The following is a 6040-nucleotide window of genomic DNA, read 5'->3' as shown; positions in this document are numbered from 1 at the left end:
TACAAAAATATTTTGGTAAAATGTCTATAAAAAAGAAATTATCACAATATTTTCTTCTAAAAGAATTCTTTCCTACCCATTTTTAAGTATATAAGTATTTTGGGATATGATTAATATTTGAAAATAACAACAAGGTTCCCCTAATCCTATGGTTTATTTTGGGTTTTCGGCTTCGTTAAGCCTGTATCTGTATATTAATAATAATAATACATGCATATTGTCATGGACATATATGCATGTATTGACAATGTCAGAAATGTTGAACGTTACATTGTTCTTAGTCATATTAGAACAGTCAAAAAAAAACTTAAGCGTATAAAATAGTAACAATGCATGTATTGCATGTAATGTAATGAATGCAACAATTATTATGGAACCTTAAAATTGATAATAATAAATTGATAAATAAATAAGTATATAAATAGATAAACTCATAAAAAATTCAACAAGTTAACAAAAAATAAACACTATTAGTAAGAACAGTGAACAAGAACAAAAATAAACTATTTAAAGAATCAACAAGTAAAAAGGTATTGATCAACGGACAATATATTATAGAGCTATGCCAGGGTGTTCTAGAAATTCCTCAATGTTATTAAAAGGATTTGCTAACAGCCACTCATTGAGTTTTTTTTTTTTTAAGAAAAACCTTACAACTATACAATTTAAGGGGGGTCGGGAGGTCAAATGGGTCAAAAATTACTTTTTTTGTGTTTTATTGAATATTATTCTGCTTTCAAGACCAATTTCATGAAAATCGGTCAAGTAGTTCTTGAATAAAAATTTGTTTTCTAAAGGCTGTACTTCAAATTTTTGGTGAGAGTTTCAGCATTATAACTATAACTCTTTGTGCAAAAGAGAGCTGTATTATTATTACGTTTTTTGCTACTGGTACAGTTGTTTGTCACCTGTTTTTACTTTCATTACCTTGTTTCTTATTGTTTTCTTCTGTTTATAACCAAGAATAACATTTCAAATGTCACAGTTTATTTTCTGAAGTTCCTGGTGTTTTCTGTGTGTTAGAAATTTTATTTCAAAGGTATTGCAATGCCTAGATTTTGTAACAAAGTCTTTAAAAAAACGTAAGCAAGTAGGGAAGCCTAAAGTGGTGTTTGTTGATAGTGACTGTGTGAGAAGCCTAGAATCTAGGCCTAGTTCACAAAGCCCAGAACCTAGGACTAGTGAACCAAGCCCAATTCCTCCAGAGCCTCAAAAGGAGAGTTTGTCTAGTAAGAAAATTAGTTCTTGTTTTGCAGATTAGAATAAGTACAAAGGTAACTGTGGCACTAATGACATTGTAAATTTGCAAATTCTTCAAAACCTGCTTGAACAGAACCAAAGTGAATCGCTAAATAACATGATTTGGGCTCGTGTTCCCAAGCGAACTTTTGTCATGATATTAACTCTATAATTAGGGGTATATGATGCTATTGCTGTCTTCAACAAAGGCAATATAGTCAGATGCGAAGTGTTTGCTAAATTAGGGATTGTATCTGGGGTAAACTGTGTGTATGTGCTTCAAGACATGGACATGCTACGCATCAAAAAAGCGAATAAAGCCGTAGATGAAATAGAAAAAAAGTGTCGAAGACAGACTACACTGGCAAAAAGAGGCTAGAAGACGACTATGAAGCAGAGGAAGCAGACAATCCCTCATATGGTGCAGGAATGCATTTAAAAAGCAAGTTTAGTTGCTAAGCTAATGGATGGTCCAAATAAATGGCTTTTTCCGAAAATGATTTTTTTTTTGTAAATAAGGAATATTATCTCCAAAACTATAAATGATAGATCAATAATTTTTTTTATCTTGGAGAGGGCATTAATCTACACATTTTAACACATGGTTTAAAAAACATTTCAACCAGAAAAGTTTTTATTGCGACTAATTTATAAAAATTACTGGTAATTTTTTAGAGTATTTTTTTAAAAATTACCAAAAATCCAAAAAATATTTTTTACAAAAATCTTGTGTTAAAATATGTATATTGTTGTGCTTTATCAAGAAAAAAAGTTCTAAGTGCTATCATTTTTAGTTTTTTGGTAAATGTTCCTTACAGTTTGAGAATTTAACATGGGCTTAAATGGAGCTCCCGACTCCCCTTAACAAAATAACTTATTATAGACTATTTTGCGCATGACGGAATGGCTATTTAATATTTTACTTAATCGGCATTGTTGAAAGAATATATATTACGGTATATAATAAATAATATATTATCTTTATTACGTGTATTGTGTGGATGTAGGTCTTCATTAAGTATCATTTCTGGTAATTTTTTAAGGAGTAAGCAGCAAGTTCAAAAATGTAAAGATTGATAACAGTATTAATTTTTAAACTAATGAATATAGGCTTGCAATGATCTAATGGGGCTGAGCCATTAATTATTCTAATAACCTTCTTCTGCAATTTCAAAATCTCAACAATCCTTGGAGAGTTACCCCATACAAGCAAACAGTATTTCATTATTAACTGAAAGAAAGCGAAATATGCCATCCTAAAATAATCTGTGGTTACACAATGTTTCAAACATCTCAATAGAAATACAACTCTAGACAGTCTAGTTTTAATGTGGTCTATATGTGTTCCCCAGGTCAACTGGTGATCAATAAAAATACAAAGAAACTTATCATTATTAATAGTGTCCAACTCTACAAGTTCTTGATTGTATGGCCTTAAGCTAAATATTAAATTTTCATTTTTACTTTTATTTAAGAGATAACCACTGGCTCGAAACCACACCCCTCTGCCTCTTCTAAAGAGCTCCTCACCAAATCATTCAGCTCTACAATATCATTTGAAAAATTCAAGAAAATTGTGTTATCAGCATAAAGGAAAGTTCTACTAATAACATTTACAGGCAAATCATTAATACTTATTATTAAAAATAACAAAGGTCCCAAAACCGATCCCTGCGGCACTCCATATTTTAGGACGACTTTTTGAGACCATTCTCCATCAATAAAAACCACTTGCCTTCTATTTTCTAGATAGAACTTCAATGAGCTACCCCGAAAACCATAAAAATTAAGTTTCCTAATAGGTCCGAGTGATCATCACAGCCGAAAGCCTTCCTGCTCAGGTCACAAGTATTAAGTATTAATATAATGCTCATTCATTGCATGGACAAGGTCAATACACTAAACTTAGCGTTCCTCCCACACCAGATTCAAGGGAGTGCTTAATCAGCACATGAACTTGGTCAGCCAGAAGCAGAACAGGGACCATAAGGAAACAGTATCTTTGGAACAAAGGATTTCCACTTATAAACTTGTTGTTTATTATACGTAATGTGATTATATGGGAATAAAAATGCTAAAACAAATTCTACGCAGAACCAGAGTTACTGTTTTGTTTGAGCTTTGTTTTTCCTTTCACTTTGGAAGGATCAGTTACATTCCCACTTACACGCCAAGATAAGTGACTCAAGAGTGCATTCCTCGACAAACTATCCCTTAACACAGTGACTGCGATGGACGCATCCAACTGCTACTTCCGTTGACAACATACTCTGTAGCTAGAGATATATCATAGTTTAACACAGTGACTGCGGTGGACGCACCTAACTGCTACTACGGCTGTATTAAAGTTGGTACACTACTCGTGTCGCAGTGAAGGTGTTGACAACGTACTCTGTAGCTAAGTACATATTATAGTTTAACACAGTGACTGCGGTGGACGTTTCCTAACTACTACTTCGTTGATAACATACTCTGTAGCTAGAGATATATCATATTTTAACAGAGTGACTGTGGTGGACGCATCTTAGTAGCAGTCCTTGATTATGAATCCTTCTAAAGGTATAGGTTGTCCGTATTATGCTGCCGTGGAGCATCTAGCACAAAGCATCTAGTGCAAGTGGAGGGGAGTATTCTAAAGTGTAAATCACTTATAAATAACTATACATTCACTATTTTATATTATACTAACGGTAGTATTATTTATTATTGATGATAGAATGGATCGTGATCCTTTGGTTGCAATAAAAAAAGAGACAGAAAAAAATACAAAACGTATAAGAATGTACAAACTCTAAAAATGAAATATAAAGGTAAGCACGGATTCTAGTCATACTTTAGGGTTGTGTTATTTTAATTTCAAATGAATTATTATTAATGTGCTTGTATGATATGATAATCATAAGCTACTGTATATGTTGATATTGTGACCATATCTAGAGATATCAACCACTTCTACAAAATGTTTTTCAACAGCTATCGAAAAATTGTGCAGGATCATTTTATTGTGAAGTACTCTCATGTTACTGATCCGAAGAGGAGGCGGCAGAAGAATGATAATAGGTTCAAGTAAAGATATGACCATCACTTATGTTAAGAAGCTACCCTGAATAAAGAGGCCCCAGATAAAGTACTAGTGTGAATAAACGCTTTATGAGCTCTTTTTTTATCAGAACGTATAAAAAAGAGGATACAAAATATCTGCAGGAAACACTGAATAAATGGCGAGCCTTTGTCTGAAAAGAGAGATACTCGCTCGGAAAGTATCCGTTCGGACAAAGTATACAGTAGTGGATTTTGTAGGCTACTATAAAATTCTTAAAGTCACAACTGTATATTGTAATCAACAAGACAGTATTTAAAAAGTGATCTGCCCATAAACAAAATGTGGAGGATGCATAAAAGTGGCTGACCCTACGCTTAAAATAAAAAACATCCTTTTCCAGGAATCATGTAAATAAATAATTTAATATATGATTTGGTGCTCCTGCAGTTGATGTTTCTTCAACGTAACTACAGTTTAGTGAAAAAATAAGGATTCTTAAAGGTGAAAAAATTGCTGATGATGCAAAAGAGAACACACTCTTTGCGGGCCAAGATAGTTTTTTTATCTATTAGATGAGACATATAATGACACTGTGGTATGACACTGTAGTATTTTCATTTTACTTTGAAAAGAGTCCACTATTACCCAGAGTAGCAGACCAATCGGCTTATTATACCCAGCAATTCTAAGTATTTGACCATAGTAAAGGGGTCGTCTAAAAACCAATTGAGCAAGGATAATGTATTTTCATATTGTTGGACCGACAATTAAAGATCAAAATGATCCATTGCAATAGTAAGTACAGTTTATTTCTCTACACAAAACAAACAAAAAAGGTCAGGCTCTTTCCAAGTGGCTACAGGGGCTATAATAAGGACTCGATGATGGTTTTTGGATGATGGTTGTTGTATGAAACTGCTCCAAAAACTGTCATAACAGTTGAACTGATATTTCCTGTCACCGGCCACTCCTTTATGCCTTCAGATCGAGTTGTTTTGCATGGTTTGAGAAAGAAATAAAAAAAGAAAGATACTATTGTTCAGCCACATGAGTACTACGATATTTTTCAAAACATGCCATTGTATCTAATCTTGAGTGTCGATTTTTGTTGATGGAAAGCAGGTATTGGGTCAGACCAATTGCAGGCTTCTAAATGGCACTACGAAATAAATCCTTCGGAGCCTTGTCTTCACATGAAATTATAAATCGCAACGATTGTTGGTAAGAGGCGAAAGTTTGTATCAGAGTGATATTGGTAGGTCAGAAACTTGATTGGATCGTCAACTAACGACATTCAGTTTGAAGTTCGACCTAGTGGTAATCCTGTAAAACATTCCAAAATAATTATGTCTACAAGCTACTAAATAAGCACTACGATTACATTTTGTATGATAAAAATTTTACTTTTCGTAACAACAACATTTTTTTTGTTCCAGTTTACCTTTCAAACAAATTAGTACCTTTGCCTTCTATACGAGTAAGTTAGTGAGTCTGTTCCATAAAAACTTGTATGGATGCAAAATTGAAAATTTTAAGGATCCATGCAAAATTGTTCTAAAACAGGTATACTATAAACATTGTTCAAAAACGTTCTTTATCCATTTTAAAATTCAAATTAAACTCTAAATTTTTGTATTATTGTAAAATTTACGGTTATATAATTCTTCAGTAATTCAAATATTTTCATGAAGTACCATTGTCTCAGCCAAGCAATACTGATAACATAGCGTAAGAGTTTTTTTGTAATTCATGAAACAA

Source organism: Homalodisca vitripennis, chromosome 2 (assembly GCF_021130785.1).
Source record: "Homalodisca vitripennis isolate AUS2020 chromosome 2, UT_GWSS_2.1, whole genome shotgun sequence".
Classification (NCBI taxonomy): domain Eukaryota; kingdom Metazoa; phylum Arthropoda; class Insecta; order Hemiptera; family Cicadellidae; genus Homalodisca; species Homalodisca vitripennis.
Note: the sequence above shows the minus strand (reverse complement) of the source record.